Consider the following 12,526-nt stretch of genomic DNA (forward strand, 5'->3'; position numbering starts at 1 on the left):
TGAGGATGTGGGCATCTTTAATCTGTCTTCCATAATGATTGTGAAAGAACAGGTGTCAAGGAGAGAAAAGTAGAAAAAAAATTTCTATACTCTCACCTTCTAAATACAATCGCTCTCTAACAGTTTGGTACATTTCCATTTAGTCTTTAAAAGCATAGTTATATTCATACTTCATATAAAATGTGTGCATTCTGCTTTTGTTCACTGAACATTACCTCACCAACATTTCCATGCTCATATATATTTTTCAAGATGTCATTTACAATGGCTGTGTAATATTCTATTGAGTGGATGCAGCATAGTTAACTTAACCATTCCCTTCTAGTTGGATACCCTGGCAATTTCATTTAAAAAAACTATTATAAATAACATCATGATGAACCTCTTTGTTTATAAGTCTGTTTGGCTTGCAGGTGGATTCCCAGGCCTTAAGAGCATAACCATTTTTCCTGCACTTGACACCTACTGCCAAATTGCTTTCTAGAAGGGTGGCAGCAATTTCCATCCCAACACCGCACATGGGCATGGGTGTCTGTTCTGCTGCGCTCTCACCAGTGTTCAGTGGAACCTTAAAATATTATTGCTCATTTGATGGGCAGGAAAAAGAATCACTGAGTTGTTTCAGTGCTATGCCCTTGGGCTTTATCAAAAGGAACAAAACGAAACAGTTTACTGCGAAGTTTTGTTAATGACCCAGTGATTCAACTCATAGGAACTTATATTAAAGAAATAACCAGAGAGGTAGACAAAAAAATACACTCATAGATGTGTTATTTATGAGAGCCAAATCTGAAAACAACTTACATGTTAAAAATGGAGCATGTGTTCGGGCGCCTGGGTGGCTCAGTTGGTTAAGCGACTGCCTTCAGCTCAGGTCATGATCCTGGAGTCCCGGGATCGAGTCCCGCATCGGGCTCCCTGCTCGGCAGGGAGTCTGCTTCTCCCTCTGACCCTCCTCCCTCTCATGCTCTCTGTCTCTCATTCTCTCTCTCTCAAATAAATAAATAAAATCTTTAAAAAAAAAAAATGGAGCATGTGTGACCTTGGGGAAATCACTGTACCTGTGTCCTGTAGTTTGTATTTCTAATCACCCTTGCCCTATTTATTAATTGTTCATTCATTCATCTCATATATGGACTGAACTCTGTGCTGGGAGCTGAGGATATAGTGATGAACAGAACAGTGGGAAACAAAAGTGCTGCACTCGGGAAGCTTACAGTGTTGGCTAGTAGACTGACATACCTTACTGGAGGATCTCTTTGCCTCTGTTTTCCCATCTTTAAAAAGGGGGCGAGGGATGCCTGGGTGGCTCAGTCGGTTAAGCAGCTGCCTTCGGCCCGGGTCGTGATCCCAGGGTCCTGGGATCGAGTCCCACATCGGGCTCCTTGCTCGGTGGGGAGCCTGCTTCTCTCTCTCTCCCTCTGCTTGTGCTCTGTCAAATAAATAAAATCTTTAAAAAAAAAAATAAAAAGGGGGCGAGTTGGGATGCCTGGGTGGCTCAGTCGGTTAAGCGTCTACCTTCGGCTCAGGTCATGATCCCGCGGTCCTGAGATTGAGTCCTGCATCGTGCTCCTTGCTCAGCAGAGAGCCTGCTTCTCCCTCTGCCTGCCACTCCCCCTGCTTGTGCTCTCTGTCTCTGACAAAGAAATAAAAAAAGGGGGGAGGCAAGTTGGAAGGAGTTTGAATAGATACCGTCTGTGCCCTTCTAAATCCAATTTCTAGGTCTTTAGTTAATCTACTTCTTTCTCCCCTTGTTAGACTGAAATCTCCTTAAGGGAGGATAGTGGGGATCTGCTCTCTTGTCAGCCAAGGAGGGGACTCTTTCAAGTAATGGCACTGTCACTTTCCTCCAGGAGGTCTCCTGTCCCACTGTGCCTCTAGGTTGACTTCAGTGCAGCTAACCCGTCCTAGGTGTTAGAAGGTGCCCCACCCGGGCCTGGCATCTCTCAACCAATGAGAACCCATCTCAAGACCTCTTCTGGGGTTACCAGGGAAAAGGTGTTGGCTTGGTCCTGGGGTTAGTTAGCTGGTAGAAAAGAAACCTGGAGCTGCCAGTGACCATTTGCTAGACTCAGAGCTGCTGCACACGTTTGGGCAATCTGTACTCTGCACAAATTCATCCAGTGCTTCTCTCGCCAAACCTTATGTCCTGGATATAAGACTGTGCCAGACAGATGGAAGGGATGCCTTTTTGAAATTTATCCACCCAGAGTTAGTGGCTTTTTGTAACTTGTCCAGTCCAGGGGCCTTCTTTTTTGTTGTTTTGTAATTTTCCCTTCAGGCACCTGGTGACCCTGCCATAATACAGAAGAAGCTGCCTGAGAATAAAGCAACACAGAGGAAAGCAAAGGGGAGAAACAGAGAGACATGTCCCGACTAGCAAGTTTTGGGTGCCTGATCCAGCCATTCCTGATGCCAACACTGGTCCTCAACTTTACAGTTACATGAACCAAGAAATGTACACACTTGACCCCACCTTTTTTTTTTTCTTCAACCAGTTTTTGCTGGGGTTCTGTTCCTTGTAAGTTTAACAGAACTGACCAATACCGTGAGGGATTGCTTGCTAACTCTATCTTCTCATACTGCTCGGCACTCTCTCATTCCCCCTCTAAGGGCTGTCAGTTTACTTAACTCTAAAATGAAAGAGTTGAATCATCAGTGCTTCCTATTTCAATGCTGATTATATATATGATTTTAGAGGAATCTTGTTACATGAAGTAGGGAAGGTTGAGTTTATTGGCCCCATTCTACAGCTGGGATAATGGCAATTGGGAGCAATTAAGTGATTTGTTCAAAGTCACATAAAACAAGTACACAGAGCTGCTGGGATTTGGACCTTGAGCTGTCTGGCTCCAAGTCCTGTGCTCCATTGACAGGTGGGGAAGCTGTGATCTGTACAGAGAAAGCGACTTTAAAATCACAGGAAATGGAAAGAGGGGCAATTAGTGGCAGGCTTTTCTGATTTCCACCTGGTGCTTTTTCCTCTGCATTGTGCTACCTCTTGGCTGATAGTAGCCATAAATGCATTTTGGAAAAAAGTCAATATATATTTCCCCATAGGACTGGCAAAACTAAATTGACTGGTGTATTACGTGTTGATGAGGATGTGGGAAAACAGGCTCTCCGTCCCATGGCTTGCAGAAACAAAAATTGGTATGCCTACACTGTATCCACCACCTTGCCATGGCTTTGCGTGTGCAGGGTACTTGCCTGTCTTTTAACTCTGTGCATGGTCACATGACTTGCTTTGGCCAATGGCATGTGGGTAAAAACAACAGTGCGTCAATTCCGAGTCTAAGACTTAAGTGGCCTAGCACGTGGCCATTAGTCCTCTGAATCTCTGCTCTGGCCACCAGAAGCTTTCCACAGTAGCTGATGCTCCCACGGCCTGAGCCCCAGGATGAAACACCTGGAGCAGAGTGGAGCCAGCCAGACCTGAGCCTACGGCAGAGCAGTCCTAGACAAGCCAAGCTAGATGAGCCAGCACATAAGCAATGCAATGATTATTATTTGAAGTTGCTGAGTTTTTGGTATTCATTATATAGCAATAGTTTAAAGTTACAGGAAGTATTTATTAAAATTAAAATGAACACACCCACACGACCTGATGATTCCACCTGTCCTTATTGACCTTAAGGAAGCATACCTTTACCCAAGGGAACCTGTATAAAGATGTTCACAGCGACATTGTTTTTAAGAGCAAAGAAACAAAAAATAGCCCAAATGTCCAGCAACAGGAGAATAGATAAATAAACATGAGTTTTCTGGAATACCATTGCAGTTCTTAAAAGAAATGGTACAGAGCTATTTAAGTAAATCTGGATAGATTTCCAAGACATATTGTTGAGTTAAAAAAGCAAGCTGCAGAACAATATGTACAGTATGATCCCATTTATGTTAAAACACACTCACATGCTTGCTCAAAACAATACTACTCATTTACTATACAATACTATGCATACACTATATTACTAGATATATATATGCATTTTTAGACAAAGATCTGGAAGGACCCACCATAACAATGATAACAGGTTACTTACAGAGAAGACACCTAGTTTGGAAAGAGGTGATCAAAGGGGACTCTAGCTTTATCTGTAACACTGTTTTCAAAAAGCAAAGACAATCTATCCATACATGACTTGTACGATTGAAAAATAATTTTTTAAAAGGGAAGAAATATATGTGAGTATATGTACATGCATACTACAAATATAAACCTAAGATTTTATTTTAAATGTCTTTTAGAGGCACACAAACTTGAATTCAAGTCCTGTCTCTGCCACCAGCTTACATAAGTAACTCCACCACTTTGAACTTCTTTTTTCCCATAGATAAAATTGGGATACTAATTTATATTTAAAAGGGTTGTCACAAAAAGTAAATAATAATATATGTAAAGTCCCAAGAATACTGTCTGGCAAGTAGTACATGTTCAATTAGATGTTCATTCCCTTCCATTTTCCAGGCCATCCTAATTCTGACCTTGCTTCTAACTCCAAAGTCAGATTGTGGTGATGGCTTTGTGGGTACCTCCTCAGAATTTATCCCCTCTGTGTTAAGTAGGATAATGGCTCCCCCAAAATGTCCTAATCCCCAGAACCTGTGACTATGTCTGGTTTGATGGTAAAGGGGAATTAAGGTTGCTCATCGCTGACTTTAAGATAAGGAGGGTAGCCTAGATTATCTACATGGGCCCAATATAATCACGAGGTCATATTTTCACGAGGAGGGGAGAGCCTGCATGAAGATGAAGCCAATTAGAGGAAATCAGAGGGCTCAGAAATTCAAAGAGACACATTCCTGGTGACATCCTGTGAGGGCCTGGATCCATGCATGAAGTTTTGCCATAACTTTTCATTTACAGTTGACCCTTGAACCGAGAGGGAGTTAAGGCTGCTGACCCCATCCCCTGCACAGTTGAAAATCTCAGTGTAACTTTTGACTCCCCAAAACCTTAACCACTAATGGCCTACTGTGGACCAGAAGCCTTACCAATAACATAAACGGTTGATTAACTCATATTTTGTATATGTATTATACACTGTATTCTTATAATAAAGCTAGAGAAAGAAACTGCTATTAAGAAAATCATAAGAGAAAATATATTTATAGTACTTTATTTATTTATTTATTTTTTTTAAAGATTTTATTTATTTGAGAGAGCAAGAGAGAGCACAAGCAGGGTGAAGGGCAGAGAGAGAAGCAGACTCCCCGTGAGCAGGGAGCCTGATGTGGGACTTGATCCTGGGAACTCCGGGATCATGACCTGAGCCAAAGGCAGACACTTAACTGACTGAGCCACCCAGGTGCCCGTGTACTGTATTTATTTTTAAAAACTGCGTTTAAGTGGATCCACAGTTCAAACCCGTTGTTCAAGAGTCAACCAAGTATGAGGCAATAACCACCCCTCTTTTTTCAGCCAATTTGAGTTGGAGTTTTGTTCTTTGCAAGTGAAATAATCCTTCTGAGAATCTGATGAGCTAGAAACTCATTCCCTAGAGAAAAATACATGCAGATAAACCTTTGTATACAGTTCCAGGGAAACTTTTGACCCCCTGAAGTCAGGCCCCAGGTTATAAAGCCCTGCTCTGTTCTAAACATATCATTGCCAGCAGGCATCAAAGAGAAGGAAAGAAGAGAGAAAGTCTTCAGGGAGTCCAGGATCCCTCCTTCTATTCCTGTAGAGGAGCTTTGATATGGGTCATAGACAAATAATTGGATCAAGGAATAAAAGATGGGAGCTCTCTGTGGAAGGTGCAAAAGGTTCTTTGGGATCACTTTGTTTCCTTGAGGAAATCTCTGCCTCTCTTTTGGGATCTACTGGAGGGAGGGTATAAAATGGGGGGCAATTCAGCATCTCTTGGATCTCCTTCCTGGATTATGTCTATCTTCCCAAGCTTGGGACAACTAAAGATCAGAGAGTTACAGTGAATTGCCCAAGATACACAGCAAACGTGTGAAGAAGTTTTTGAATTCTGGCCTAGTTAGATCTTCTACATAGAAGGAGCCCTGCCAAGGCTTCCCTTTCTTTTTACAATTAAAAAGAAACATTCCTCTGTGGCCACAAGGCCCTATACAATTTGGACCCTGCCTTCATGCCCTTATTTTGAGCCCCCCTCCCTCTCATTCATTATGCTCCCTTCAGTTATTCTTTCTTTCTGCCTCTCAAACATGCCAAATGTGTCCCTACCTCTTCCTTCTGCCTGGAACCAATACTAGATAACCCAAGAGGCAGACCAAATACATGTTCAAGGACCAGCAAAGTATGGGTTTTCCAAATTTTGGGGGGGGGAATTAAATATTGCAATGAAGTCATCATTATGGGAAAAACCAAAACATGGATTCCCTTACATTGATTTTATTATTTAGTATTTTTTAAAATGAACATTGGCCTATAATTTTCTTTTCTCATACTTTTATTACCAGGTTTTGGTATCAAAGTTAGGCCAGCCTCACAAAATGAGCTGAAGAGTGATCACTCTTCTAGTCTCTGGAAGAGTGTGCATGATATTAGAATTATTTCTTCCTTAAATGTTTAGCAGAACTTGCTAATGACAATGTCTGGACCCAGAATTTTCTTTGTGGTTGATTTTTTTTAAGTTACTGATTTGGTTTAAATGGTTTGAGAACTAATCAAATGCTATATTTCTTCTTGAGTAATTTTTGGTAGGTTATAGTTTTCTAGGGATTTGTCCATTTCATCTATATTTTGAAATGTATCAATATTAAGTTGTCCTTAATATCCAATTTTTACCTTGTTGATATCTGTAGCACTTGTAGCAATGTCCTCTTTTTAATTCCTGATATTCGCTATTTGTACTTTTTTCTTTTTATCTATTTCTTTTAGTGCTTATCCTAGAAAGCAAAACTCACAAACTAACTTAAAAGGATTAAAATTAATCAGTATGCATAGGGAATAGTCAATAATATTGTAAAAACTGTATAGTGACAGATAGTAACTAGACTTATCGTGGGAATCATTTCATAATATATAAAAATACTGGGGGCGCCTGGTGGCTCAGTTGTTAAGCGTCTGCCTTCAGCTCAGGTCATGATCCCAGGGTCCTGGGATCGAACCCCACATCAGGCTCCCTGCTCAGCGGGAAGCCTGCTTCTCCCTCTCCCACTCCCCCTGCTTGTGTTCCCTCTCTTGCTGTCTCTCTCTCTGTCAAATAAATAAATAAAATATTTTTTAAAAATGTATAAAAATACTGAATCACTATGATATATACCTGAAACTGATATTGCATATCAATTGTATTTCAATAACAAAAATTAATCAACATCTTTACAATACAAGGACTTTAGAATACTTTAACACCATATAACCCCTCCTAACGTGTTTTTATTATGTGTTTATATTCTTTCTTTAATGTACAAGATATTATTGTTATAGTTTTACACAGCCAAAATCTGTTCAGATTTATTCACATATTTATCACTTTCTTTGCTTTTTATTTCTCCTTGCATCTCAGATATTCCATCTGGGATCATTTTTTTTCCTGCCTAAATTAGATCCTTAGAATATTTTTTACTAAGGATCTGCTGCTAGTGGTAAACTCTCTTCACTTTTTAAAATCCCAAAATGTATTTTGATCTCATTCTTGAAATTTATTTTTCACTGGGTATAAAATTGGCAGTTATTTTCTATCAGTACATTGAGCCTATTCTGGTTTCCATTGTAATTTTTAGGAAGTCAATTGTTACATATTGATCTTTTGAAGGGCGTCTGTTTTCTCTAACTGCTATTGAGATCCCTTTGCCTTTGGTATTCTTCAAATATGTAATACTGTTTCTAGGTGTGGATTTCTTGATATTTATCTTGCTTGTTATTCATCTGGCTTCTTGAATCTTTCAGTTAGAGTTTCTCATCAATTTTGGAAAACTTGAAAAATCCACCATTATTTCTTCAAATATTCATTTGCCACATTCTCACTCTTTTGGGGACTCAATATAAATACATAGGTAAGACCTTCTCACTCATTTTCCGTGTGTCAACTTCTCTTATATGTTTTCTGCCCTGTCTCTTCACGGTGCATTGTGAATAATTTTGTTTGACTTAAGTTCCAGTTCACTATTTCTCTATTCAGTTGTTGCTTTTAATTTTAAACCTACTCAGGGGCGCCTGGGTGGCTCCGTAGTTAAGCGTCTGCCTTCGGCTCTGGTCATGATCCCAGGGTCCTGGGATGGAGCCCCACATCGGGCTCCTTGCTCGGCGGGAAGCCTGCTTCTCCCCCCCCACTCCCCCCTGCTTGTGTTCCCTCTCTCGCTGTGTCTCTGTCAAATAAATAAATAAAATTAAAAAAAAAAATTAAACCTACTCAGTAAGTTTTAAGTTGCTACTAGTTTTGTCATTTTCAAAGCATCTAGATAATATTTTATAGTTTCCTGGTCCCTGTAACAACAATGGCAATCTTAGATTTTTATGTGAACAAATCATGTTGTCTGATAATTCCAGTATCACAAGTATTTAGTGGGTTTGTTTCTAGTGCCCCTTACTTCTGCTGGTTTTTGCTCCTGGCACTTTTCCTGCTTGGTTGTATCTGACTTATGCTAGTCAGAATAATTTGAAGTCTTTCATGAAGGTTCTTTTCACTGGACAAAATGTTTTGTGTGCAATTGTCAAGAGTTTAGAAACACTACTAGTCTGAGGCTAAGTTAAATTCACAATCTAAGGTCATGACTGCAACTTTGCAAACGGGGGCCCATTTACTTCTAGTTTCCCTACCCTCCCTGAAGGTATAGCCATTGCTTTCACAGTTTTATGTCAACTCCCCACCTTGGGTGGGCCTGAGCTTTTCTTATTTCCCTCATCTAGAAGCCATCCAAATAAAAGTTCAAATTTGCCAGGACTGTAAAATTCCCTTAGGGCAGAAGTACTCTGATTACTTCTCTGGGTTCTTGATTTCCCTTCAGTTATGGCCTGATAAATCTTGTGACACCTTCCGTGCTTACGAGACTTAAATTTTTTTTTTATCCAGCATGTTCAGTTGTTGCAGTGGGAGGGTTGATCTAAATAACCTAGCCTGCTATTATCAACGACTTCAATTATTCTGTCCCTTAGCTTTGCTTAATTTTTTTCCTCAGCACTTAACACTACTTGACATTAAATAAATATATGTATATATGTGTCTACTAACTAGGTTGAAAGCTCCATGGGTGCGTGTACTTTGCTCACTTCTATGTCTCCAGCACCCAGAATAGTGCTGGCGTATAGTGAGTACTCAATATTTGTTGAATGAATGAGTGAAAAAAAAGCGATTTTGCAACCTTTTTGTGCTGTGGCTACAGTGGGCCAAAGCAGGATAACTGGGGGATTCAGAAACTTGATCACAAATCTAGAATCTGTGTGGAGACCGTTCAGAACACAGTCCCAAATCAAGGTCACAACTTACCAAAGTGGCATAAAGAAGAAAGCTCAAGGCTCCATGGTTTTCAGTACTTCCCAGGATGAGGTGTGAGGCCGGGTAGTGAGTCTCAGCTGGTACCCACCTTTTGGTGGGTCCCTCTTCCTCTCTCTGGTATTTTGTTCACTTCTCCTTGATCTTTGCTTTTGCCTGTCATCCCGACCTCTCACTGAGTCCCAGGTGACTGACCCCTCATGTTCCTTCCCTTTGCTCTTGTCTCTGTTCATCTCCGTGACTTGGTCTCTGTCTTTCTGCCCGTCTCTCTCTGTCGTGCCTTGGTCATGTTCTCCGGTCTCTATCCTCCTCTAGAAAATGCAATTCCAATCTTTTCTGACTCTGCTCCCTGGCTGTATCTCCAGGATGTCTGCTAGGCCACCCTCTGTCTTGGTCACCCAGCCCCGTCTCGGTCCCACTCCCCTTTCTTGTCTCTATACCTTTGATGTTTCTACACTGTTTCTGTCTCCACCATCTTTATCACTGTCCCTTCCATCACCCTCCTTTCGGCCTCTGTGTTTGTTCACCTGTCACAGTGTCATTGAGTGCGCTTTGTCACTCGCACTCTGGTACTGTCACCACCATGGCTCTCCGCTCTGAGTCTGTGCATTGTTGCTCTTCCCTCTGGATCTGTCTTTTCTGTCTCTGACTCCTCGGCCCTGTCTCCCCCTTCTCTGCTTCTGTTTCCTCTATTTATGTCATGGGCCCCTCTCCGCCTCTGAACCCTCTGCTTCTGCTCCCTCTGTCACCCTGCCACTTCCCGCTTTCTCTGTCCCCTCCGTATGGGCACGCTCCTTATCTAATGTTGCTTTCTGGACCTCTAACATTGTGATCTCGACCTCTGCCCCCTCTGCCTGCAGTTGTCGTCTTTGCCTCTGTCAGTGCTGCCTCCAACTTTGTCTCTGGCACCTTCTCTATTTTTGTCACTTTTCCCTATATTCTGTTATCTGTCTCTTCTCTCACTCTGTCACTGTCCTCTCTATCTTTGTCGCCTGAGTGTGTCTTCCCTGTCTCTGTGACTGTCACCTTCTCTATACCTGCCACTGTCCCCCTTATCTCTCTCCTCTCCGTCACTGTCCCCTTGGTCTCCGTCCCTTCTGTCACTGTCCTCCCGCTCGCTGTCTCTCTTACTGTCCCCTCGGTCTCGCTCTCTTCTTCCTCAGGCTCCCCGGTGTCTGGCCAGACCCCTCCCCCCGGGGGGCCTTGTCTCGGGTCCCCTCAGCCTCTGTCGCTCTGTCTCCGTCTCCACGTCCTCTACAGCTTTCACCCCCGTCTGGTTCACTGTCTTCGCTGTCTCTGCCACCTTCCCCGCTGCCCCCACCGTCCCCTTCGGCATGGCAGACTGCACTCGTGAGGCTGTGCCCTCCGTCGTCTTCTCGAAGTCTGTCCTCGGGCCTCCACGCGGGGCCGCGGGGTCCTGGCCGCGGTCGGGTCCGTCTGGCCTCGGCCCTTCCCGTCACCGCCTCACTATCTTGCTCGGCCACTGCCAGCTTCTCCGTCACTTTCTAAAGCCTGTGGACCGTCCTCTGCTCCCGTGGGTTTGCATGTGTGGCAGGTCTCTGTCCCTGTGGAGCTGCGTCCCTGGATGTCTAGCTCTTCGGGGCTCTGTCCCTCAACAGGAGTTTTACGGGGGCCACACCCTCTCGCAGGCCTTTTCTGGGGCAGAGGAGCCCATTTCGGTTCGTCCGCCTGGCGGCCAGCCTCGCGCCACGCACCTCGCGCCTCTCGCCCCGCCTCTCGCCCTTTCCCGCCCTTTATCGTTTCGCGCGCTGGGGGAAAAAAAAAAAAAAAAGGAGAAGCACGAGCGCATGCGCACCAACCGACGCTCTGGCGAAAGTGCGCGCGACCGGCCTGCGGGCTCGCGGGAGCTCGCGCGAACTCGCGCCGGCGCTCACCGGCTCCGGGGGCCGGCTCGGCAACGGGTGACGTCACGGAGGCTCTGCCCCAATTTGTTGGCCGTCTTCAACAGCACGCGCTCGCTGGAGTAAGCGGCCAAATGTCACCCGGCGCCAGGTGGCGCTCAGCGCCTGAGCCCACCGACCCCGCAAATCCTAGGAGACGCGTGTCGTCATGGCAACTCTGCCCGATCTAATTGGACACCTGCACTATTTCGTTGGAGCCGCTAATCTGATTGGATGCCTGTGTCTCATTGGCTGCCAGGGAATTTTTATCTTCCTTTCCCCCTCAGCATTTCTCTTTCCTGGCGGGGCTTTTTTCCACAAGCAACGTGGAGACGGAAAGTGACTTGAGTCACCAGGGGTGTGAAGTGTGTAACACCCGGCCGGCATCCCTGCCGGAGTCAGCAAACCCGATTGGCTGTCTCAGACACAGCCTCCCTTTCCCCGCCAGAGGGCGCCACGGTGCGCTGGATCCTTGGAGGCCTTGGTGACTGGTGACGTCACCAGTGAGCCACTCTTGATTGGCTACATCTCTTTTCACGGGCAAAGTCGAAAGGCAGGCCTAGAGAACGCTATCAGAGGAGAAAAGAAACGGTGTGCCCAGGAATAATGAATGACCTTGGTCTCAATATGCAAAGGAAATTCACCTTTATTATGACTTCTAATCTCCATAAGCAACCCAGACATGCAAACGATTAGAGTGGACACCTACTGCAGCTAAGGACCTGTATCATGGACACCTGTTGTTTTTGGCATGTGTTATCTATGATTTTAAAAATTAATTGACTTTTGGGGCGCCTGGGTGCCTCAGTCGGTTAAGCGTCTGCCTTCGGCTTCGGTCATGATTCTGGGGTCCTGGGATGGAGCCCCACATTGGGCTCCCTGCTGGGCAAGGAGCCTGATTCTCCCTCTCTGTCAGCTGCTACCCCTGCTCGTGCTCTCTCTCTCTCTCTCTCTCTCTCTTTCAAATAAATAAATAAATAAATAAAATCTTTTTAAAAAAATCAATTCATTTTTTTAAAGCAGTTTTAGGTTTATAGAAAAAATTGAACAAAAAGTACAGAGTTCCCATTTACCATTGGGGGACCACATACCATATGGGTGTACCCTAATTCCCTACACCCTCATAGGCCTACCCTTAATTCCCCCTATTAACATCTTGCATTACTGTGGTACATTTGTTACAGTTGAAGGACTGTACTGTATGATTCCACTTACATGAAG

Source organism: Halichoerus grypus, chromosome 15 (genome assembly GCF_964656455.1).
Source record: "Halichoerus grypus chromosome 15, mHalGry1.hap1.1, whole genome shotgun sequence".
NCBI lineage: Eukaryota > Metazoa > Chordata > Mammalia > Carnivora > Phocidae > Halichoerus > Halichoerus grypus.